Source organism: Melitaea cinxia, chromosome 14 (assembly GCF_905220565.1).
Source record: "Melitaea cinxia chromosome 14, ilMelCinx1.1, whole genome shotgun sequence".
Taxonomy (NCBI): domain Eukaryota; kingdom Metazoa; phylum Arthropoda; class Insecta; order Lepidoptera; family Nymphalidae; genus Melitaea; species Melitaea cinxia.
Genome location: NC_059407.1, coordinates 9,671,416 through 9,699,245, shown reverse-complemented (window position 1 = coordinate 9,699,245; position 27,830 = coordinate 9,671,416). Strand labels below are relative to the sequence as shown.

The following is a 27,830-nucleotide window of genomic DNA, read 5'->3' as shown; positions in this document are numbered from 1 at the left end:
GAATTTTTATTTATTGTATGAGTACAAAACTAAATAATGAACATGTCGATATTCACCTGAATTGTAAAGATAAATTATTCAGATTCTGAATGTTGTAGTTTAGACAAGTGTATTCAACGCCAATTGTATTTTTATTTAGATGAGATGCATACTTCATGTTAAACGGGATTTGAGGAAAAAAATTTACACGTGTCTGTGTCATTCAACTTTAGTTAGGTATCTACTGTCAACATTGGGGAACAAGAAGTCTTTTGTATTCTAAAAGTGTTTTGATATCTGTAGGCCATAACAGGCAGAGATAATTTTGACTATTGTGAATTATATACTCCTTAAGTGCGTTAGTTTGCGAGAATGAATAGATGGATGTTTGTTTCATTTTCATTTAAAAAATTACTTAAAAGATTATGAAACTTAATAAGTGTATCAAGATATAAAATAAAATTTAGATTATATTTTCTTAAAAACGAGCTTTGTCAAATTTGTATTATTGTTTGGACTGTGCCGTTTTACTCGCGGTTAACGTTACTGAGCGTTAACACATTAGTTAATCTGTAGTTAGCACTGTAGATCCGCCAACCCGCGTTGTAGCAGCGTGGTGGATAAAGCTCTGATCCTTCTCCTACATGGGAAAAGAGGCCTTTGCCCAGTAGTGGGATATTACAGGCTGAAGCGTAACTTTACTGCTCCCGTAGTTTTTATCGTGATATTTTAAAGGTATCCCTCCTCTCTTCTCTCCGTTGTTTGTTTTCGAGTTTAAGAATTTCAAGTTAGATTTCTAGATAAACAGGCTTTTTAACACAAGCATAAATACTATTGGTTTAGCATATTAGTAGAAAAGTACTTATATATTACTTAAGCAATCATACATGGTTTATTATTTATTAAAAATGTCTATTTTAATCGATTGTAGAGCGAAAACTTTATAAAGAGGGTAAAATATATATATTTTTTACTACAACAGCAATGGATTTGTTTCTGAAAGTAGGTACGTTTGTATTGATAAGCGACTATATATAATATGTCACGCACACGTCATGCAATATCGGCGAAAACAAGATCTACGTGAACCGGATACTAAATGAGATCAGAGAGCTACAGTCCCGCGGTCGAAGGTTGCGGCCAGTCTCTTACGCCAAAACAAACGGCATGTGGACGCGTGTACTCGACAAAAATTCGACATCGTTCGCCCAAGAATGCATACTGCGGTTATTTTTAGAGGTTAGGAGAGCGCGGGGGCGGCGGCGACGTCTGGTGTCGGTCTGCCGGGGCCTGCCACCGATCACGAAAATAACTTCTCCAGCTGGCAGTACCTGGCCACGTGGCAAGTCCCCGCTGCTGCTTACCTGTCACTGTGCAGTTCAGTCACCAATTCCGGTAAATTGTTTTGTATTTTGAATGAATATTTTAGCGTTAGTACGACATTTCAATTAAGCAAACATCTATGTCACCGATACGTCTTGGCAGACCATTCGATTGAATCATGAGCTCAAAATTAAAGAGCAAAAAGAACTCAAGCTTTTTTGCAGTCTTTACATTTAAAGTAATAACTACCATAATTTTATCCGAAATTTATTTAAAAATAATTTACGTTAGTAAATTATAACGTAACGTAAATTATATTTCTAAGGGGACAAACTAAAACTGAAATTTATTAAAATTTTATAAAACGTTATATAATTTCATAAGCATTGAAATATAAATAAATAAACTATTAATTAACTGAGGTTGGGTAAACTAGAAAATATCCTGCTTAAAATCTGGAGCAACCCAACTGTGGAAGTTATAGATGATCATAGCTAAATAATATCACATCTAATAATTCCTGTAGTGAGTAATGTGAACAGAGCTCCTGGGGAGATTGTGATAAGGTCGGCAACGCGCTTGCGACGCTTCTTGCGGCGTCCATAAACTACGGTAGTCGCTTACCATCAGGTGAGCCTTGCGCTTGTTTGTCGATCTAGTTGTATAAAAAAATATTTGAATGACAATAAATTTACAATCAAATAAATAAAATCAATGACTTCGTACGATCATTCGTTTATTGATAGAGCTAGTAATTTAGAGACACGCTTCAGATCCATCGAAGGATTTTTTACTCAAGATTTGAATAGGGAAACCGATTCATAGTATTCTAAGGTCTTGATTTACCAGTTGTGTATGAAGTTTGCCTCCAAATAAGTTACGATTAGACTTTGACAGTAGGAGGTAGGAATAGGTCAGTAGAACCTTTTTCATCTCAATTATTAAACTACATTCATTCCATCCCATCTAATTCGATTCGAAAAGGCGTCAAAAATTTTTAGCTGTCGGAAATTATCATTCATCAAATAGCGCTAACAGTTATACCTTACACACAGTTGTAGATACTTTGTTCATACGTCAATGTCTTTGGAATAGAGAGGTAGGTAGAGATTATAAAAAAACCTACTGATTATACAGTAAAATAACGTTTCCGCGTAAACAGGGATTTACAATGATAAGATTTTCGCCTTTGCATTCTGTTCATTACATTTGTGCTTTATTTTTTATGTACTTCTTTTGTGTGAGATAAGATATCAAATAAATAAATAATAAAGTCATACGATCCCTGATATTATGAAATATGTATGTAGGTACATGAAGATGACCTTGGTATTTTAAAACTTTTTTGATTCAAGTCATTTTGGTAATAAATTGCTAATTTACTTAAATAATTTATTAATATCTCTAGTATTTTAAATGATTACTTATTTAATATAACCGAGAGATATGGTTAAAAATTAATAGATTGGAATCAATATTCTTTTCCACAGTTAGTGGCCCCTATGCCATTCTCAAAATGTTTTGAATTTAGCACTTAATAAATGTTTTTTTTTTTAGTTTGCCAACAAATTAATATTTTAAGGATGAAAAAAAACAAACTACAAAAGTAACAGACATTAAACAAGGATTTTTTTAAAAATTAAGGTTATGTGGTTATCTACTTATCCGACAACCTGCAGTGGAGCAGCGTGGTGGATTAAGCTCCAATTCTTCTCCTACGTGGAGAAAGAGGCCTAATAAGCAATGCGATGTATGATACAGACTGAATATTAATTGCATTAGTTATACTACATTTGTATATTTATTTTTGTATTTTAAATATTGTTTTTGCCTTTTCATAATTATGATGTTTGTAGTTATTATTTGTGTATTATAGGTCTAATAAATAATAAAAAAAACAAAGTTTATCAACCATTGAATATTCATTAAGTTACTAAATCTTAAAACGTACTAATGGGAAATATTGAGGTAGGGCATAGTAGAAAATATCCCCCCGCCCGAAGACGGGCAGCAGCGTCTTCGGTGCGACAAAGTCAGCCCTGCGGACACCAACCCGCCTGCCCAGCGTGGTGACTATGGGCAACACACATGAGTTTTCGCCATTTTTGACACGAACTTGTGGGGACCTATGTCCAGCAGTGGACTGCGATAGACTTGAGTGATGAGTGATGAGAAAATATCCTGCTCAAAATCTGAAGCTATTGCTTGGACTGGGCGAGTACTTCAACCATACAGAAGATCACAGTTAAATAACACTGTTGCAGTCAAGCAGTGTTGTGTTCCTATGGTGAGTAAGGTGGCTAGAGCTTCTAGTTAGGATCGAGGGTAAGGTCGGCAACGCGTTTGTAATGTTTCTGGTTTGTTGCAGGCGTCTATAAGCGGCCATCCATAAATTGCGTCACATGTTGAGGGGGGTAAGGGGTCGACGAAGTGTGAAATTGTGTGACAAGGGGGGGGGGGGGGTCTAACATTTTAAAATATAGTATATATAATTGTTAGTTAAATTAAAAAATAATAATGACGATACTGATGTTTTAATTTAATAATTAATGGTAGACCAGAGTTTGTTCAACTTCATCCGTCACTGTGTGTATCCGTAATGGTAAAAATGATATGTAGTTAAAGTTGTTATTTATTCTAAAATAAGTATTAATGTATATAAAATTAAAACAATTTACCGACAAGAAAAGTTAAGTCATTTACAGGCACTGGCACTGGTCACATTAAACACTTCCTTTCCATACATTTGGTTATTAGTATTAGAAGTTTGAACTTAAGATATGTAGTTAATTTCATCTATTAGGTAGCCCATGGCTGTCTTACACACCTACCTATTATCTGATGTCATCTAGACTCTTCTAGAGTAATTAACTTTTGTATGTCACTTTTAGTTTGATAATTAAGAGTGAATAAATAATACTTTTTAATATTCATCAAGTGAAATCTGATGTTTTGGTCGGATTAAGTGTTGCAAGAAGCATTGGTTTGCACGAGACGACAATTGCGGATTACGTTAGTTTTGAATTTCGATACTTATCTGATTGGTTGGCAGGTACAGTTAATACTCAGCCAGTTAGACGTTTTATGATTCGTAGTGTGGTATTTTTAGCCTAATTATTCTCAATAAATCTATCTTTCAAATTGGAGTTGTAGTGCCTGAGGTTATTGGTTGCTGTTAAGACGGAATGTCATAATGGTAATCAATTTATTTATTATTACGTACGTACATGCACGTGGCAATCCGTTTATCAAATGATATGGGGTGGTCAGAGGGGGAGGAGATGTCAGGCGAGATGCTGCGATGTCTGTCTAGACGGAGTGTAATTAGGAAGGTGAGCGTAGGCAGTGGCAGCCGGCTAAGCGCCTCACTTGCGTCATGTATTCTAATTAATTGTATAACAGGTAAATTGTCTCCACTGCATCTTAAGAAATAAAAAAAAAAACACAATAAACAAAAGAAGATTGGATAACATTATAACAACAAAATTTATAACTTTCTCGTACGTTCGAATAATAGAATGAATAATAACATTAGCGAAGAATCTTTCCTTCTTCTTCTTTCTTCTTTATTAACTTAACTTAATCTTTGTTTCTTTATTAACTGACTCCAAAAAAGTGGGAAGATCTCGATTGGATTGTATTTTTTTATTTTTTTTTATGTATGTCACCTCAGAACTTTTGACTGGGTGGACTGATTTCGATGATTTTTGTTTTATTCAAAAGCTAAGCTTGTAATCCAGTTTAAATTTGATTGAGATTTGTTCACTGCTTATTCATAAGCTTAGTAATCTTTGATAACGCGTATTTAAGAGTATTTGACTATTTTTTCAGCTACTTGTTTTGTATTACTTGTCGATGTAATTGAAGATGTTCTTTTTCGTTTGCGAGTAAACACAATTATTTCATTCAAGCTCGTTTAAGAAAATTTAATATTACATCAGTTTTGTAAGGTGACGTTTACGTTTTACACACAGATAAATAAATAGTCTTTCAATAACACATGAGACACAACACAACACACTAACACTGTAATGAAAATTTTATTTTGATTAATCATAATGTGTTCTCTTAAAACAGTGTAACTAGTGAGTTCAGTGATGGGCGTGTCTCAAGCACGCACCAAGAATGGTGGAAGTTTGTGTTATACTTAGGGTTGTTTGTCAACGTCGAGTAGTGCTGATGTACGCTGTTACTCGCCTTCTATAAATAAGTAACATGCAGCCGTGCGCGTCAGCTCGCCTGCCGCAGCTGCACCGCATGCAATTGTTTACGATCAATGCTCCGGTACTTACTACTTATTGAATGATAGTTTATTGATTTACGTATATCCAATATATTAGTAAAATACTCGCAACTGCGTAAAGATTAAAACACGTATGATATCATCAAACATATTAAAGCTGCGGCACTGTGTAATAGAGTACAAATGGATGATTTTCATTACACATTTTATGCTGTTACAAATGTGATTTTTTTGTCACATGACATAGATTACTCGAAGAAATTTTTGTTTTATAAAATTATATTTAACGAAAACAAAATATACATATTTAATGTTTATTGTTCTATGTAAATTTTCTATTGAATACAACAGTTTATAATACAACAATAATAAAAATACGTTTAATTTACAACAATTTAATTAAAAATAAAGGTATACAGTTATATGTTTTACTTTAAATTCCAACGTTCTTAGTCCGTAAAATAGCGTTTTAATCTAAAGTCTGTAACAAATTCATTTCTATTTTAAGCAACGATATGCCCTTAGGACACAATAACATTGTCCTGTAATAATAAATTAATACGAAAAACATAAATATGTTGTTTAAAATATTTGCAAAAAAAAAACTATGATTTTTTTGACATTTTATCGTTACTTAGCGACAAAAAGTTTATTCTTCTTTTTCTTCTTCTTCTTCAGGGTCAATGGCTTTCAAACATAAAGTTTAAAAATGATTAAAAACAAAAATTTTCTGGATGACAGTTTGACTTTTTTCTTTCGACTCTGAATTGGCCTTTTCAACGAGATTATGTGACATTGAAATAGCTTAGTTATATAGCTATAAGCTAAATAAATAAATAAATATAGCTATATAGCTAAGCTATTTCTAGCTTCAAAAAAAAGGTCTGAGAGAATTAGAAAATCAAAAGAGCTTCAAGATTTATGGTAAAGGCATTAATTAATACATGCTTAAAAATAGTATATACTGCTTGCCTTCCCAAAATAAATAGTATAAGATAAATACTAATTATAATAATTACTAACGATCTACGTAAGATTGTCTGTGTGGGTTGGATGAGGATTGCGGACAACCGGGATGTCAGGCGCGAACTTGGGGAGGCCTATATCCAGTGTGACTGCAATAGACTGAACTAACTGACTGAGACAAAAAATACTTGCTTTTTGTTTACATTTATATACTTACGATAAGGCCACAAACTTCGAAATAATACTTTCGTGAAAATAATTGAAATGATAATTTTCTACCAGTATATCATTTTAATTTCATCATCATCATCATTCCAGCCTATTGCAGTCCACTGCTGGACATAGGCCTCCACAAGTTCGCGCCAAAAATGCGTGAACTCATGTGTGTTGCCCATAATCACCACGCTGGGCAGGCGGGTTTGTGACCGTAGGACTGGCTTTTTCGCACCTAAGACGCTGCTGCCCGTCTTCGGCCTGTTTTTTCAAAGCCAGCAGTTAGATGGTTATCCCGCCATCGGTCGGCTTCTTAAGTTCCAAGGTGGTAGCGGAACCTTGTTATCCCTTAGTCGCCTTTTACGACACCCACGGGAAGAGAGGGGGTGGCTATATTCTTCTTTGGTGCTGTAGCCACACAACACGCTGTAGCCACACAGCACGGCATAATAGATTTTATTTATTTATTTGTACTTTATTGTACACCACAAATATATTACAAACAAAGCATAAAGATAGTTACAGACAGTGAAGTAAAATGGGCGGACGTATGGCTAATTAGCCATCTCTTCCAGACATAGATAATAGATTCTTAGCCAAAATATATTGACGTAATCTTTCTTTAATGATCTAAAGAAAGTATGTGAATTAAAATTAAATTATTTCGATTTGATGACTTAAACTCAATAAACTTAATAATTCACGTGGTTAATTTTACTATACGATTCAGCCTGTAACATCCCACTGCTGGGCATAGGCCTTTATTCTCCGTGTGTGATTGAAATGTGATTTAAATTAAACGAATTGTACATTACTGTTGTATGACTTAAGTAAAGCTATAAGCCAACGGTCACGTCAGATCTTAAAACTCAATAGTATGTGTACCGATAAGTTTTAGAAGTTTTAGTTTAAAAATAAAATTGTTTAGAATCTTCATTATATAATGCGCACACAGGTGAAGGATAACATCTCTAAGTAATCTGCTGCAGAGAAGTAGGTCTAAGTAGGCTTCTAATTGATAAATCGTCTTATTTGTAATTTGTAGTATCAACACAATGTAATCAGTACAATATTCGTGCATTTTCATTTGAAAGTTCGGCATTCAATTCTCAGTTATAGTTAGTTAGTGGTCTATTTAAAAAAACATGCTTTACTTAGATCCCATGAGGCGCACATGCCAGACATTTCTTGAACGAATATACTTATATAATATATTAGCTGTGCTCGCGGCGTCGCCCGCGTTGAAATCAGTTTGTCACAAAGTTTTCCCGGCAAACTTCCAGTGAAACTCTCATCAAAATCGGCTTAGCCGTTCCGTAAACCTTCCTCTTCAAGTCCTCTCTCCATTGGTGAAACCACATGAAAATCCGTTCAGTAGATTTTGAGGGAATCGATCACATACGCTTTTGGGGACTTTGTTTTATAATACACTAACTGTTGCCCGCGACTACGTCCGCGTGGTTATGAAGATATGCATTACTATTAAGATGCTTAACGAAAATTATTTTTTTATTTCAGTCAGGTACAATTTAGTATAATTTAATAGTTATTTTTATAAAACCTCTCTATACACCACATTTTTAGTTTTATTTTCAGGCTGTATATGTTTCATACAAACTATTAACCCCAATTAAACCCCCTTAGCGGTGGAATAACGTAAAATCTTCTTTCTGTGTTCTTAGTGGACATTTACTAACTATAATCTACCTCTCTGCGAAATTTCATCTTTGTCCAACCTGGATGGATAGACCATCCAGCGGTTTTTGAGTTCTCGTGATGAGTGAGTTAGTGACCTTTCTCTTTTATATATATAGATTACGATGCATTATTTGGACACCTCCTCACCATCTATAGACCATATATCTTAAATTTCAAGTCTCTTACTTCAAAAACGTAAGACTTTCATACAAACTTCCGACCCCCGTTTTATCCCTTTAGGGGTCAAGTTTCGTAAAATAAGCTTAGCTCTTAGCAAATGTTTACGCCCTATAAGAAACCTACCTGCAAAATTTCAAGTTTGTAGCTGTTATAGTTCCGGAGATTTCGTGATGAGTGACCTTTCGCTTTTATATAATATAATATATATATAGGTATATATATATATATATATATATATATATATATATATATATATATATATATATTTACGAATTATTTATGGGACTTGTCTATGAAGATACACGAACACATAAACAATTAGTTTACAATACTTACTGGAATTGATTGATGCTTGATGGAAATGTAGATTTCAAATACACATTTTCTTTAAATTTGTTTTCCATATAAATTTCAGTCTTATAATTATAAAAAATAATAATAATAAATGTGGTGCCGTCTGTTTCTTTGTCTGTCGTTTGTTGTGTCTTGTTTGTTTGAAAATGCTTATAGCTAAATAACTGAGTGTTGGTTAAAATTTAAAAAAAAATTAACAATCTGCTATCGTAAAATCTGCTGTGGCCTCGTCTTATGATTTAAACGCTTCAACTCTATTTTATAAGTTATTATAAATTTAATTCGGTATGTTAAAAAACATTGTTGTAAGGCGAAGAGTAGATACTCGTATAAGTCAGTCTAAAACCGTAGTGAAGTTTTAACATTCGAAATTCGACTATAATAAAAAAAATTAATATAAGAAAAATAAAAAAAATATATGTAAATAAAGACCTTTTTTTAAAATTTCAATGTGGCTAGACAATCAACAAAAGAGAATAATACGCGTGTGTGTGTCAAATACATGGTAGTGTTGTTTTTTTAATTGATTTTATATATTTTCATGCATAATTAAAAAAAAAAATAATAGCATTCTGCACTCCTTCTCTATAAAACCTATAAATGTGCGAAATTTCATACTCCTCCGTCCATGCAATTTTAGTAAAAAAGGGTACAAAGTTTTTGCTTCACGTATTAATATATAGATTTTCTAACTAAAATATTTATTCATGAATGAAAAGGTTAATACAGTGTAGGTAATTAGTATTAAAAATAGGATCAAATAATTCTATACAACATTAGGTAAGTAGTAAGTTAATCTTGATATTTTTTATGAAATAAGTTAATAATTTAAAACATAAGTAAATTATTTAAACTAGAAAATTTAATTTTTTGATAATAGATACACTTAATGTTATTATTACATGCACTCTTCATCTAGTAATCTAGTTTAATTAAGGCAAAACCGTTAAAGACTGCGAACTTATTGGTATTGCTCGTACTAAAATACCTTGCGTTCAACAGCTTGTAAGATACATTAATAGCTCTCACGACGCCGCTCGAGTGTATAAATAAGAAGTTGTAAACAAATATTAATGAAGCCTTATACATAGCCTCGTTCACATAGCTTCATTACCCTTTCACACTTTAAAATTTGCACAAAAAGTTTCGTATTAATATAATGAGTTCATAGCATTGTTGTGGTCATAACAGAGTAAGTTGTTCTTCAAAGTGGACCACCTCTTGAAACCTGTGCGTGCTGTGCTACTTTCACTGTGCTCCGGACGGTGAACTAGCACTATCCGTGCATATTTCCTTGTCATTTTTGCGCGCGCGTGAGGGCGCAAGCGCGGTCTCAATTGTTTTCGTCGTGTTTCGCGGGTTATTTTGGTCGCGTGCGGCGACGCAGCGGTGCAAGCCATTCGCGAATGTCCCACTGTCCACAAACGTTACCACTACACCTTGATATTCGATCATCTCTTCTACTAAAATCACTTTTAGTACCAATGAATTGCATAGTTGAAAAACTTTTTTTTCTCATTATTCGATACGTCAAAATTTTTAATTAATTTAATTAAATTTTATTTACTCTTTATTGTACACACAATAATTGTGTTTGCTCGCAAACGAAAAAAAAAAAAACCGACTTCAATTACATCGAAGAGTAATACAACGTAGATCGACGAAAAAATAGTCAAGTAACTACGCGTTATCAAAGATTACTCAAAAAGTAGTTATCAGATCTCGATAAAATTTATATGTGACCACATGATAAACATCAGCTTTTGATTAAATTAAAAATTATCAAAATCGGTACACCCAGTAAAAAGTTATTGCGAATTTTCGAGAGTTTCCCTCGATTTCTCTGGGATTCCATCATCAGATCCTGGTTTCCTTATCATGGTACCAAACTAGGGATATCCCCTTTTCAACAAAAAAAGAATTATCAAAATCGGTACATCCAGTAAAAAGTTATGCGGTATAATGCAACGTAGGTCGACGAAAAAAGCGTCAAGTAAAAACGCATTATTAGATATAACTCGAAAAGTAGTTGTTAGATCTCAAATAAATTTAAATGGGACCAATTGGCACACACCACCTTTTGATTAAAACAAAATTTGTCGAAATCGGTCTACCCGGTCAAAAGTTCTGATGTAACATACATAAAAAAAAATAAAAAAATACAGTCGAATTGAGAACCTCCTTTTTTGGAAGTCGGTTAAAAAGAAGTTTACCATTTATTACACAATTCACAAAAAGAAATGTACAACAGGCGGTCTTATCGCTAAATAGCGATCTCTTGCTTGGAGGAGATAATGTGAAAAAAGTGGAAAAGGTGTACAGAATTAAAATGGAAGAAAACAGGAAGAAAACCAAATATACATACATACATGCATACAAACATAGACATATTATAAACTATATTAACTATACAAAAATTATTACATAACGTATTACATAATAAGATGTAAATACACTACGAATATAAATACATACAAACATATACACACCCACACCCACATACATACATACATACATACATACATACATACATACATACATACATAGATACATACATAGATACATACATAGATACATACATACATACATACATACATACATACATACATACATACATACATACATACATACATACATACATACATACATACATACATACATACATACACACGCTTCAGCCTGTAATATCCCACTACCGGGCATAGGCCTCTTTCCTCATGTAGGAGAAGGATCAGAGCTTAATCCACCACGCTGCTCCAATGCGGGTTGGCGGATATAATTATATTCCCTACTATGAGTAACGATCGCTATCAGGTGTACATGATAACAACCGGGACCGACGGCTTAATGTGCTCTCCGAGGCACGGTGGGGAGACCCACAAGGACTGTACAAACACCCAGACCACGGCAAACACCTGTATGGCCAATACAATTAATGTTTGTCATGTGCGGGGATCGAACCCGCAACCACCAGCGCAACAGATACAATCCATGGCTGTAACCGTTACGCCAACGCGGCGTCTACATACACACATATATTTTTTTTTTTTATGTCACTAGGTCGGCAAACAAGCGTACGGCTCACCTGATGGTAAGCGATTACCGTAGCTTATAGACGCCTGCAACACCAGAAGCATCGCAAGCACGTTGCCGACCCAATCCCCAATCCCCCCAGGAGCTCTGGTCACCTTACTCACCAACAGGAACACAATACTGCTTGAAAACAGTATTATTTTGCTGTGATCTTCTGTAAGGTCGAGGTACTACCCCAGTCGGGCTGCTCCATATTTTGAGCAGGAAATTCCTGATGTGCCCTACCTCAGTTAACATATATACATAATTACATATAACTAAAATACTATTAAGCAACGGTCGTAGAACAAGATTATATAAATATATATAAACAGCAGTGACTAACAAATAAGTGGACGACAGTAATTTCAGAGTCTTAAGTAGTGTTTCTTAATCATCTTTTTAAAATATTCCAGTGATGTTGCACGTCTAATGTGTAATGGTAAAGTATTCCATAACCATGCAGCCTCAATGCTAAAAGACTTGCTGTAGAAGGCTGTAGAAGGCAGTAGAGTGATTACTGATTTTCAAAGTTAAGTTCTTAATTTGAATCAACGAACTATTACTTTGTAAGAAGAAATTATAATATTACTAGCTGACCTGGCGAACTTCGTATCACCTTATTTTTTTCTGAAATATAATAATAACATAATATATCAAAATAAAATATAGCCTATCTTTTAAGTTGGATCGAACTGCATGTGGTGTGCGAATTTTATTATAATCGGTTAAGTGGTTTAGGAGTCCATTGAGGACAAACATTGTGACACGAGATTTATATATATTAAGATATTTCAATTTTAATTTGATCACGTAATGTGTTTATTATTAATTATTTGATATTTTTTAAGAGGACATGAATAAGTTTATACAAAGTATCATCCTCATTTACATTTTTAAAGCAATTAACTAAAATAATGTTTTATAAATTTAGGATTAAAAACCCTTATTCCCTGAAAATGTACGCGGAAGAAGGAAAGGGAAGGCTATTGGCCATTCATATGCCTATCTGGGACAATTTAGGATTGAAGATCGTACCTTATCATATAAATGAATAAATAAACATTTTTAACATTTACTCACGGTCGTCTTTTCTTAATTTTAGCAATTTATTATTTACATACAAATAATGCAGCAGCAGAAAGCAGTCCTGGAGCAGGGTCACTACAAGCGGGCTAGTCAATCGAGATATACTTTACATTTATGTGTTAGTTACTAAAATGGATCAGTTTGTATAAAAAAAGTAGTCATAGAATGAAATCAATTGTAGCAACAAAATAAAAACTAAAATGAAATTATACCCATGTACTATGAAATTTAAAGAATTTTACTACACTATTCTAAATCTATGCCTTTTATTATCATTGTTATATTGTATGCAGATCCTTGTAGTTGGTTCCAAGGTTGGAAAAAATTGGTGCAAATTGAACTTTCACATCAAGGTTTCTGCTCTACTTGTTACATTAAAATATATGTACTTCAAAATAAATTTTACATTTTACTTAAAAACATGTTGTCACGTAATATCACATCTTTCTTTCTACACAAACCACAAAATATTTTTTAGCCGAATCACTCTAAGACCATAAAATCTACAGTTTACTTGTTATTAACAATGATAAAATATTATACAATAAATTTTTAAATTTGCGTGAAATGTTGTATTCGAAACTATAAACAATTGCCAAAAATATTAACGAAAATCGCGAGACTCACTTTGATAGCCTTTAGCAGTAGACTAGAATCGATTTGAGTGGACAATTTATACTATTGGTGTACCTCAAGTAACGACCTGTCGTCGTAGTCGTCCATCTAAGCTTTAGATTCGAAGTTATTCATATCTCATTTTTTTTACAAACTCTATCATCTTTATAATTTGGTCTGTTAATATTTTCTGGATTATACCATCTCAACACTTAATACTTACTTACTTTTTTACTAATTCCATTTTTGAACTTGGTCAATAACCTTTGAAAAAAGTTTTAATTTGATGTTTTTATTCGAATTTTACAAACCTTTCGTTTGCCATCCCGATAACATTTTTTATCAAACTTTAATATCTCAGATTTTTTTTTATAATTTTCATTCCGGTGTACGCTTTAAAAACTTTTCCACCAACTTAAAGCAATAGAGGAAAGGTTGTTACAATAGTATATTTAAATAACCTTCACTTCAGCCTTTTTTCTTTTTTTTACGTGGGGAAAATCCTTCATGGATACCATGGATTTCAGACTCTTACTGACTAAAAAACCATCACCTGTGAGCAGTCGTCCGCCTGGGTAGGGCGAGATGGGGACGCGCTAGCATTTGCCACTTCGCCTCGGCGGTAAGCTCGGACAAAGCCTCCAGGCCCCGGCACAATGGGGGGGGTGGCCTCGCTCACAACAAGGCCAATCCTCAGACGTGTGGGGTCGTGTAGCCCGGCCGGCCGAAGTCGCCACAATCTTCACTTCAGCCTATCGCAGCTTTTAACTAGGCCTCCCCAAGTTCGCACCAGACATCCCGGTTTTCCGCAATCCTCATTCAACCTACACCGGCAATCTTACGTAGATCGTCGGTCCAGCGGACTGGAGGACATCCCATACTGCATTTGCCAAGACGCGGTCTCAACTCCAAGACACGTCTGCTCCAACAGCCATCGGTCCCGCGACACAGGTGGCCAGCCCACTGCCACTTCAACTTGCTGATTCTGTGGGCTATGTCAATATATCTGTGACTGTATGACAGTCTCATTTCTAATTCTGTCTTTGAGAGAAACCCCAAGCATAGCCCGTTCCATTGTACGTTGAGCGGCTTTGAGCTTGTTGTCCAGACCCTTCGTTAGTGTCTACGTCTCGGCTCCGTATGTTAACACAGGCAGGACGCATTGCTCGAAGACTTTTGTCTTCAGCCTGCCAAACGCCACCCAGCCTAACCAGATTCCCCTATCGACCTCATTCTCGAAGTTGTCACGGCCAAGTTGGGTTATATGGTCTAGGTAAATATAATCCTGAACAGCTTCGAGAAGGGATACCATCGATCGATACCGGTCTCGGCATGACTTAGTTGCATAGGCCGTCCAGCATTAGGCCTAGCTCATCTAACGATCCAAGATGACGATATCGTTAGCGAAGGTGCGACATGTATCCGCCATTGACGTGGATGCCTCGTTCTCCCCAATCCAAGGTCTTAAAGACATCCTCCAGCGCAGTGGCAAACAATTTCGGTGTAATTTCTACCTGTCTTACCCCGCGTCGAAGGAAACCTATATATCATATATAAACATACCTATGTATAATGGAACTTTTACCTGAGCCTCAAAAATTTCAAAACACCCTAGAATGCGTTTTTACGTACGATCTGCGTAAATTACACAACACTTAAATACACACCTAATACTTACTTACTTTTTTACCAATACCATTTTTGAGCTTGGTCAATGACCTTTGAAAAAAGTTTTAATTTTGTGTTTTTATTCGAATTTTACAATCCTTTCGTTTGCCATCCCGATTACATTTTTTATCAAACGTTAATATCTCAGATTTTTTTTTAATAATTTAGAATACGTTTTATGTACGATCTGCGTAAATAAGACTTTATACTGTCGTAACTTTAAAAGACCATTAGAGAACGAAGAAGTCAGTTTGCTCTTGAAACCAGTTTGCCCTAATTTCCAACTTATTTTAGTTTTTCCTTTTCTTAAATCAAGCCTAAATTTATTGTATTTTCGACAATACTTAAATATCAGATCTGTCATATTATGTCTATCCCGGCAATCCGAAGAGGTCACAAAATGTTTAATGAAGATAACAATTAAGTTAGGTAGCGTAATTTTGGTCGGCGGACTCACGTCTGCATTAGGGATACTTTCTCGATGTATAAGTTGCAGTTGTGTAAGTACCAAGTAACGACTATTAACAAAAATAAAAATTGGAATAACAAAAGCACGGGCATTATAAGCCTATGGACATATCTTTTATATATAAAAAAATAAATAAAGTCTATATTTCTCAATTTTTATTCTGCTTTTCTTTGAATTACGCTTATTTTAAGAACAGTGAAGTTTTGTGTGCGTATTATTTGAGGACCATCCATAAATGATGTCAATAAAGTGAATCAGTTTCATCAAGTCTAAAAAAAAAAACTTAATTCAAAAGAAGTTTGTATATATAATTGCTGCTTTAATGTAATATTTACAAAATAATAATAAGAAAATAATATTTATAAAATATGACATCACTTATAACTAACCTGAGGGTAAAGCAAGATTTAAGAAATTCCTAAAATGATGAAATATCGTGTGAAATAATTTATAAATCAGCTAAATGCAACTAAAATACTCTTTCCTATTGATTTACTTTTGGATACCCTGGGTTGCAGAAATACATATCTAGAATATTACGTTTAACATATCAGATAAAAAAGGTAAACTTTTTATATCAAACATTTTCGTAACAGCGGTATGTAAAGTATTCCATAATATAATACATCGACTTCTACTATTATAATATACTAGCTGTGCACCGCGGTTTCACCCGCGTTAATTTGAGGAAAGTAGTTGCCTATAACCTTCATCACTATATCTCTATATCTTCTAATGATTGATAAGGATTAATATCATGTTTATAAAAACATCTTCGCAAATAATGCATTACTTTAGAACAAACTTGGTTAGCATAAAAAAAGGTTACAGTGAGTCAACCTTAAAAGATAGATATATGCTGTCGCGGACTTTTTTTTAGAACTTTTAAAGAGGATCAATTCTGTCATACATGATTTTTGCGAAACTTTAACTGTTTTCACAGCGCACGCAGCGGAAGCTCTCAAAAGGAAAAAAGAAACCCCCATTTTGAAACATTCTTCATTGGTGCTCCGCTCCTTTTAGTCTTAGCGTGATGATATATAGCAAATAACCTTCCTTGATAAATGGGCTATCTAACACAAAAAGAATTTTTCAAATTGGACCAGTAGTTTCTGAGATTAGCGCGTTCAAACAAACAAACAAACAAACTCTTCAGCTTTATTACATTAGTATAGATACCTTTTTGAATAATATATAAAATCAGTACAAAATGCAATTTATTTAGCTACTATATCAGGTTTTGTGACGAGTAGTACCTATGTGACGATTATGGTAGAAGCTAGCCTTATATACATATAAATTTACAGAAACACAACAAACACAGACTATACAATGTTCTGACTGAACAAAGCATGATTATTGGTAAAATTAAAGCAGAAAAATCACAAGTGAAAAGAAGCAAATAACATTGAGTCATTGACAATACACGAGTGATAAAAGAAGATAAAGAACGTTAATGTCAATGTACCTTTATATTATTATCAGACAATTGTAACAATTTTCTTTCTTACACAAAGAAATGACTTGGTACATATAAGTCTAAGTACATTATGTAGCAATAAGATTTTGTGACGATTTTCTAGCATAATATAGAATTGGCGCAGGGGTAGCGAAGCGGTTCAGTCGGCTGGCGGTAAGGCCGAGCTCGGGCGATGGCCTCGCGACCTATTTCCCCCGCCCCCTCCCTGCTAGGCCTGCCCTCCCTCATCCTTTATCAGCCCGATAATAACCGTACCTAGACACACGGTCGATACTTCTTTCTTGTGTTAATTTAATTTAATCTTATTATTTGTATTATTACATAACATGTATTTGCAATGATATGACCTAACTCGATGAAAAATAATATTTTTCATACAAACTGAGTTAATAAACACCTTTAATAAAATTCAATTGTTATGTCTAAATTTGCGAAGAATTTCTTTTGCATGACGTCGATTTGAATAGCACATTGTTGCGATGACCCCGATGTTTTGTTAATGAGACATGTGTTAGACATTCGATATAAATTAAGAAGACATACTACTATATCAAATTATATTAGAATGTAGGTAGACGGTACGAAATAATGAAAAATATGGCGTTGTTTAAATGTATAAAATGATTCTGTATGATCATACTAAAAATAGGATGATGTATCGACAATCACATGCGAAAAAAATTTGGATAGAGCCCGACGTATATGTTATTGCAGTAGGTACGATCAGTATGTATGTGTTTATCTCAATAAGCTCGAATGGGAGATCGGGACAAAGGCTATGGTCACGGGTCTGTCGTCCTTTGGGCGACGCGCGGTAGGCGGCGGCTGCGTCTGCCGGCGGCAGCGGCGCGCCGCGTACGACGACCTGCCGTCTCAAGGCCGCTCTTACACGTGCCACCGGCCGCTTCCTGCCGCCGCCATAACAAACCTCTCCCCTCTTCACCACCCCGTTTAATTTAATGCCGAGGCTCTAAAATGTAGATACCTAATCCCTGATTTTAGAAATCCGCTTTCAGAGGATTCAAATTTTTTTTCATATGTTTAATAAGAAGCATTAAAAAATTAATTCAAGCAACTTTAAAAAAAGGCTCTATAGTGTTTAAGTGTTTTAGTTATACATACATGTATATATGGGCATTTCCATTAATTTGGTTTTAATATTTCGTTACTTGAACTTTCTGCTAAAAATTTGATTTGTTGTATTGCCACATCAGGTTTTAAATCGACGTATATGCTATTACAACAGACATGAGTATTTTTCTTTAAATGTAACTAATAAAACAGAAAAAAAAAAATCATAGGACGACGGTCAAAGCTTAGTAATCCAGATATTTGTCATAATATGCCAATAAAATGTCTCACTAGCATTTAAAGTGATTATTCAACCTATAGCCTAGCTAGAAGATATGCATCGACATTTAAATATGTATGTAACAATTTGTAAGAATGTATTTTTAGAACTCGAAGATTTTTTGCTTATGAATATGAAAATTATATTCAAAACTTAAATAGCTGAGTTTATGTGAAGGTGAAATAAATACTCGTTAGACTTTTTTGTATACACCTAACCAAAAATTTTAACTATTTATGTTGCTACACCAACATCTATCCTGAGGGATGCAGAATATTATCGTAGATATATTCGTAACTTTTCAATTAAAAATCAACTTAATTTATGATTTTATATGTAAGCTTTACTGAGCCCATATATTTATTGTTACTATATACAGAATATTTGACTCCTAACTGTGTTCCTTCAAATGGGACGTTCTGTAGGTTTTATAATCATTGCTTCTATATGACTATGCTATTTAATTATAATACATTAAAGCAAGAGCATGACTTTTTACGGTTACAAAATAGTATTGATAGTTATATCTACTTATACAACAAGATAGAGTGAATTATTAAAAGCTCAAATTTTAATATTGTAAGGATTTTTATTAAAACACATACACATGTCATATGTAAGGCATATAATACCAAGTCAAGTTTTTTATGACTGCTGATTTAAATTTCAAAACAAAGTTCAAAGTCTTATGAACATATGTCGCTCAGCAGAGCACTACTTGTCGTCATCCCACAAATCAAAATTCATACTAGACACGTGGTATATACTCGTATGTACATATTGGGTTGGCGAGGAAGTAATTTTGTTTTTTAGTGTATAATAAAAATTGATTTTCTCTATACAACAAATAAAGTTTAATCAGCCAGTTATATAACCTTTTGCCACTTTTCTAGTAGCTTGATGATTCCGCGCTCATACAATGTATGGTACTTAACAGCAAAAAATTCAACCATTTGTAATTTGAGTTTATCGTTATTACTGAAATTTTTACCATTTAACAAGTTTTGTAAACATCGAAATAATGTTACTCCGATGGTGCACGGTCGCGGCTGTTTGGCTCCAATAGTTTCGTACATGCTGCTAAAGGTGTGTGATGCCTCGCGTTATTGTAGTGGAACACGATTCATCTGCGTTTGCTAATTATGACCATTTATTTTTGTTTTCTTCCTCTAATTTTACAATTTGATGACTTTAAACGTCCGAGTTGATTGTTTGTTTGGAAGCAGCTCGAAATACACAACAACTTTTGTTATCCGAATATTGATAAGATATTTTTCTGATACAAATAAGCTTGTGATATGGTTTGTGCTGGTTCTTCATGCTTGGTTCATATTTTGTTATGTTAAGGGAATTTCTTTTAATTCGTGCGGAACCCAAATTTCGATTTTCTTCATAAGCCCTAGTTGTTTGTGATACATTAAACTATTTTGCAACCTCTCGCAGAGCTATATGATGATTCAATACAATATTATATAGTCAAACTTTCCCCTTAGACAAAAGGGTTTTTAAAAACTATTTATATTTTATATTAAGAAATATAAAATAATAATTGTGTTTGCTGGCAAACGAAAAAAACTGACTTCAATTAAATCGACAAGCAATACAACGTAGGTAGACGAAAAAATAGTCAAGCAAATACGCATTATCAAAGATTACTCCAAAAGTTGTAATCAGATTTCGATAAAATTTAAATGTGAGCACATGATAAACATTGGCTTTCGATTAAGTTAAAAATCATCAAAATCGGTACAACCAGTAAAAAGTTGTGCAGATTTTCAAGGGGTTCTTCGATTTCTCTGGGATCCCATCATCAGGTTCTTGTTTTCTTATCATGGTACCACACTTAGGATATATCCTTTCCAACAAAAAAAAGAATTATCAAAATCGGTTCATAAACGACGAAGTTATCCCCGAACATACATAATATATATATATATATATATATATATATATATATATATATATATATACGGTCGAATTGAGTAACCTCCTCCTGTTTTGAAGTCGGTTAAAAACGAGAAATATGTTCCCGTTTTGGAGGCTGTTATATCTGACTCTATAAAGTATATTATTACATTCATCTCTCTTCAAAACAAGTCCAAGAATTAATTGATATCTATGTTTTTGTCTCCGTACTTAATTCTATGAACTGTCCGGTGAAAATGCTAAGTCAGCGAAACAGTCACGTACTAATAATCTAAGACGGAGGTCTGGGGTGCATGCATAACTCATCCCTCCCCAAGAGCGAAAATATCGGATTGTTTGTTTTTAACAACTTTGCGATGATTTCGCTTATATGTGAAAATTCTATTTCGTAACACACATAATAAGAATAAAATAATACAAGGTAAAACTACAAATAATGTAGTATAAACTATAGCTACACTGACGTTAGAGTCCTTTTCATTAAAACTTTCACTCACTAATTCACTTTGCCTTAAAAACTAGCCATATATGTTTCACTTGTTTTCTTTTAAGATAATTTCTATTTAAGATAGAGGGATGATCAAGGCTCATTGCTCATTGATGTTTATGACGTAAGTAACGAAGACAGGATGCTTACTTATTTCATCGATGCAGGTCGTTGTAAGGGTAGTTTTCATAGTTATTATATAATCGCGGGAGTTATTAAATTCATTATATTTATTTACTACAAAACTTAAGATGCCTCTTATCACCACCGAAATAGGCGATAAGCCCTAATATTTCAATTTGAATATGGATAACTAGTACTAGTGCTCTGGTAAAAGAACATTGCTCGGTCCCCGCTCCATTTTAAAAGATCAATCTATATACGAGTACGAGATTTAAACTAATCATTGAAGTTTCTAATGACTATTAATGGCATGACAGTTAAAATCCTAATGTAAAGTACACAACAAAATAGACAGGAATACAATAAAGTTACGTATGATAAAATAGTAAAACAATATAAAATTATAACTTCTATGTACGACACATGAATAAAATTGATCGATTCGAAGATACTCTCTCTTTAAAAACATTAAATGAAATACTATATAAATTCTTAATAACTAATCTGGCATTTAATAGAGGTATATACTAAATCACCAGTCACGTTTTTATGAGAGATGTTCAATCCCACGAATATCAAAACTCAATTTAATTTTAGAATACGTTAAAAACAAATCCTTTCAATAAAAAATACAGGAGTGGTAATATGGTAAAGACAGTAAAGAATTTTATTTACCAACCAGCCGATTCGATAGCAATATTCGATGTCCTTGGTAGAGCTCGACAAATTTTGTTGGTTCTTAGATCTCCTCACAGGTATTCGCGCCGCACTCACGTATTGCAGGCGAATTTGGAGACCCTAAATTATATAAAAGACGGCACAGCTTTATCGAAGAGGTCCTGCCGGCTACGTCAGTCAAACTTTCCCTTTAGAAAAAGGGTTTTTAAAAACTTTTAATATTTAAAATTAAGAAATAAAACGATAAATATGTTGCCCATTTGGAGGCTGTTATATTTCTAACTTTAACAAAGTATATTATTATATTCATGTCTCTTCAAAACAAGCGCAAGAATTAATTCATATCTTTGTACTTAATTCTACGAACTGTCCGGTGACTATGCTGAGTTAGCGGAACAGTCACATATCTACTAATCTAAGACGGGGGTCTGGGGTGCATGTATAGCTATATACTATTTTGTTTATTATTATAGAAGTATAGTGACAACAGAACCTTAATAATGTTCAAACTTATAATTTAAATTAATTTGAACGAAGTCAACCACTGGGCGACCACTTGTAAGATTAAATAGATGAATAATATAATAATATAAATGTATATGTAATATAATATAATAAATGTTTGTAGTTTGTAGTAAGGTTTTTACTTAATAATACCTACATAATTACTTTACTATGACTTATTAAATAAGCAAGTAATAATAATAATAATAATAATACACTTTATTGTACACCAAAAACAGAAATGATACATAGAAAGAAAAATATTAACAATATATTCATTCGGTACAAAGGGCGGCCTTATCGCTAAAGAGCGATCTCTTCCAGCCAACCTTAGGGCAAAGGAATTAAAAAAAAAGGAAATAAGTATAAAAAGGTTTGAGTTAAAGCTTAGAGCTCTTATAAAAAAATGAGGTTTATTGATAAAATATAGTTGAAATATATTCTTAAAACTTATTTAAATAAACGAGTGTGCTTTTTAGACCACTCGATTGAAGTAAAACTTTCTATCTTCATTAACTTATATCTCCCGCTCAATTTCCATTCGCTTCGTCCAACCACACTTTTCGTAACGCTCTCTTCACGTACCAGCTTACTCACCAAGCATACGTAAAGAAGTTTTACTTCCATTATTGTTTTGTAGTTCTGTTCATCCTGTGATGCAAAAATAAAAAAAATTGAATATATTGTATGATACATTGGTGTGGAGACGTAGCGTTGGAGAAGCAGTCACAGCAACGGCTGTTGCGCTAGTGGTTGCAGGTTCGATCCCCACACATAACAAATATTTGTAATGGCCATACCGATGTTTGTCGTGGTCTGGGCGTTTGTGGTGGTCTATAGTGTGTATTTGCAGACCCCTGACACAGGTAAAAATCCTACTGAGAGCTATTGAGTGTGAAGCGTTTATTTATATACATAATTGTGTCTGCTCACAAACGAAAAAAAAATCCGACATGAATTACATCGATAAGTAATAGAATAAAAAGTAACGAACAAATAGTCAAGTAAATACGCGTTATTATAGAATAGTCAAACAGTATTCATCAGATCTCAATATAATTTAAATGGGACTACAAGGCAAGCATCAGATTTTGATTAAAACAAAGATCATCAAAATCGGTAAACTCAGTAAAAAGTTATGCTGTAGTATATACAACGTAGGTCGACGAAAAAAGCGTCTAGTAAAAACGCATTATTAGATATAACTCGAAAACTAGTTGTTAGATCTCAAATAAATTTAAATGGGACCAATGACACACACCACCTTTCGATTAAAAGAAAATTTGTCGAAATCGCTCCACCCAGTCAAAAGTTCTGAAGTAACATACCTTAAAAAAAAAAGCAGTCGAATTGAGAACCTCCTCCTTTTTGGAAGTTGGTTAAAAAGTAAGTCTGTTCTGTAGTATTTATTTAGTTTTTACTCAATTCGTGTATCTTTCTCGACAAATATTTTTAAATTTTAAATAATTGCTTTGAACAAATGAGTTGTTATATTTGAATTTTGTTCTTCGGATTGTACTAGAAATATTTTATAATAATTATTTATCGTTGTGTCCATTTATTATAAATATTCTTTGACGATTAGCAGGAAAGTGGACATAGGGTGCCAATCAAACCACCAATTGCAAATTCATGCGACGTTTCGATCCTTTATTGGACCATCATCAGGCATCTATAAAATATAAAATCATTGAAGAAAGCTGTATACATAAACTAATCCACAACAACAACCAAACAAAAAGAAACCAAATCCTCAGTACCTTTACATACGGTAGTCAAAAGACATCTCCCCGTCAAAGTTCTTTAAGTAAGATTCTAAATTCCAATACATTATATATTATTTTTTTTAAGTTATATTCTAAACTGTAATCTCTAAATTTTGAAAATTTAAACTACAACATTTGAATTTAATAGGTAACAATATGCACACTTTTAAGTTATTAAGTTTTTGATTTTACAAAATTTTACAAATTTACAAAATCAAAAACTTAATAACTTAAAAGTGTGCATATTGTTACCTATTAAATTCAAATGTTGTAGTTTAAATTTTCAAAATTTAGAGATTACAGTTTAGAATATAACTTAAAAAAAATAATATATAATGTATTGGAATTTAGAATCTTACTTAAAGAACTTTGACGGGGAGATGTCTTTTGACTACCGTATGTAAAGGTACTGAGGATTTGGTTTCTTTTTGTTTGGTTGTTGTTGTGGATTAGTTTATGTATACAGCTTTCTTCAATGATTTTATATTTTATAGATGCCTGATGATGGTCCAATAAAGGATCGAAACGTCGCATGAATTTGCAATTGGTGGTTTGATTGGCACCCTATGTCCACTTTCCTGCTAATCGTCAAAGAATATTTTATAATAATCTTTTTTTTTAAGTATTTGGTATTTCTTAAGATTTTAACTCATAAAAACTCTTTTAATTGATAATAATGTCGCGAAAATACTCTAGCACTTGTTATGTAATAAATGTAAATATCACACAATTATGTATAATTAACACGGCACTTAATCTTTGTAGTGTAATTGTTGTTTTATTGTCTATTTGCAATATGGTCCGTGCTTTATTGGTGTTCTGTAAATATGTAAATAAAATGGTCTCTATATTTTATTGATTTATTGATCATTCAGTCTGTAACATCCTACTGCTGGGCATCGGCCTCTTTCTAAAGTAATATAAGTAGAGTATGACGAGCTTAATCCACCATGCTGCTCCTCTGTGGGTTATGAGTAACAATCGATATCAGGTATCTGTTATAACTACTGGGACCGTAAAGTCTAACGTGCTCTCCGAGGCACGTCGGGGAGAAACCCAGACTGGACCACAAGGACCGACACTCTCAGATTGAAAAGAAGTATTAATTTTTGTAAAAATACAAATATCCATCCCGAGCGGGAATCGAACCCGCAACACGGTGTTTAGGCACACATACCACTAAATCAGAGACAATGACATTTGTTACATACACGGACAAAAAGATTGTTTCGTTATTCTCATAATATCGACGACATAATATAAGCTTTTTTGCTAAGTCGATGAAAAAAGTTATTTAAATATAAATGTATATATATACTATGTCATTTTTATTATATATTTTTTGTAGATTTTGAATAAAACAGGTAAAATTTGGTAATTGGAATAATTTAACGCTTTCATAGTAATGTTTACATTTTACTTAACACGTTGAACGCCATGACGGACACCGTATGTCCGACAGCATACTTTCGCCTGGGGCCACACCAATAAATCGAGAATCGTCAAAAAATTGTTAAGGTGTTTTTCTGCAAATATTGTCAGCGAAAACCTCAAAAATAATGGGCGACTGACGGAAACAGTTATTTACCCATTATTTTCCAAGATCTCAAGTGGCAGACACCAGCTATAACATTTTTGGAAACAATTTGTTAAAAAGCCTATAAATTCAAAGTGTTTTCGATTTTTTTTTTTGTGCTATGTGGCCTTATTGCACTGTGAGGCCGCGCGGGTCACTTGCCTTAATAAAAACAGTCGAAACACTGTCTGTCGGCTCCCTAGAGGCTTCTGAAGTGATCGAGGGCATGCGGACACATGGTGTCCGACACGGCCTCTTGGACCCAATATAATGGCAGTCACATGGTGTCCGTCGCGGCCCACTGGACTAAACATGGTTTTTGGTCTGGCGTTCAACGTGTTAAGATTGCAACGACTGTATATATAATCATACATATACTGTAAACACACACGCGTTAAAACGTCTTTATCAAAAGTCTTTGCATACGACAAAATCTTTATTTGCCATAATTATTATGTAACCGATCCATCGCGGTTTTAGCAGCGTTCTCTTTAATGACTCAATTCTTATGAGTAGGAGCATGATATTTTATAGCCCAAGCCCCCAAAAAAAAACGAAAACGATATAAAAATTTTGTTTTTATCCAAATACTAGTCATTGAATAGAACTTCACTCGCTATGAACTTCTTACACGTATAGTTTTAATAAGAAATGCGTACCTACTTACTACTAGAATTCAAGATTCGTTTATTTATAAATTTCATTTCTGTCAACGCACCAGCGTTTGATTTTGTATCATAAAGAAATGAAAAGTTAGTCGTTAAATATGGCGTTCGTAAAAGTTAGTTGGTATATTTCCTTCTCAAATGACTATATTACCTACTCAAAAATGTTATTAGTTAGTAGATCGCAAAAGCGAAATAGAGAGAATATGGTTTTAATTTGTACATTTACATTGTTCCCCTTTATCAGAGCAGTTGAATGGTTATCGCAGCCGCTTAATTGTCACTGTGACCTGTCTACGCGATAATAAAACAAGAGTCGAATTCCGAGAAACGTAACTCAGCAATATTGTAAGTCTTAATATCAATATAGGCTCTGAGCTCTTGTGTTGGGAGCCTTGTTATCACTGGGATGTGTAGCAAGTTTTATGAGAGCGAAAAGGGAGCGAGACTTTTCAGGGAGGGTGGTTGTTTGTGTGGCGTGCGACAGAACCTTCGCTCTGATAACCCACTTTCGCGCACCCTTGCTGAAAACTATGTCGCACCTTTTATATAAATTGCCTTATCACTCAGTGTTGTGTCTTAAAATTGTTTTGTCTACGAACAGGTCGTTATCTACGTAATGTTTATTATAGTTTTATTAGGTGTAGAGTCAGTCTTGATAACCTCACCCAACGTGTGGGCGGTGACTGAGGTTCGTATTGATTTTTTTTGCAGTAGGGCGCGAGCTAACTGTAAAGTTAGTCTGACTGAACGATCATTTTAGACGTTATACCTATTTCATGATATAAGTGCCTAATATATAACGATATTTAAAAACAATCTTTTTAGAGATGAAACACGAATGAAATATTAGATTGGTTCTGGACTTAGAATGGTACAAGTCCGTTTTGTATACAAATGATATTTTTTAATAGACCATATCGTTAAAATCATTACACAAAAATAATTATACACATGATAATACAATTATTATTGATAGAGTATCCGGAACATATTAAAAATATCACGTACAAATTGATGAAAATGAGTAATTAGTAAAAAAATACAAAATATCAATTAACCAAAATAAAACTCTTCATTTGACATAAGTACTTTTAATATGGTAAATGTATTAAGATTTAAAAATATTTTTCCCGTTTTAAGAAAATACTTTAATGTGGTTTTTTTTCAGTTAGATTGATTAAGTTTATTATAAGATAATGATATCGATATCATATAGCATTGTAAGTAGACATAGGTACTGACCAGCGTGCGAAGGTGGATTGGCTGCGGGTGACAACGTCGGTGGTGGCGGTTCGGTAGCGTTGGTGGACGCACCAGCGCAGGCCGCGCATGCCGGCGCCGAGGGCGCATCTTCCGCGGCGGGGTCTGGGGGGGGCGGTGGCGGCGCGCCGACACCGATCGA

At 33.8% G+C, this 27,830-nt stretch overlaps 1 long non-coding RNA gene across 1 annotated transcript; it reads right to left on the bottom strand.

Moving 5' to 3' along the window:
* Positions 1–2,021: 2,021 nt before the first annotated feature.
* Positions 2,022–27,830, bottom strand: LOC123659713. Its single transcript, XR_006744073.1, has 2 exons — positions 27,671–27,830; positions 2,022–2,168 (listed from the first exon to the last, which is right to left on the bottom strand). It is a non-coding gene; the product is annotated as an uncharacterized LOC123659713 (long non-coding RNA).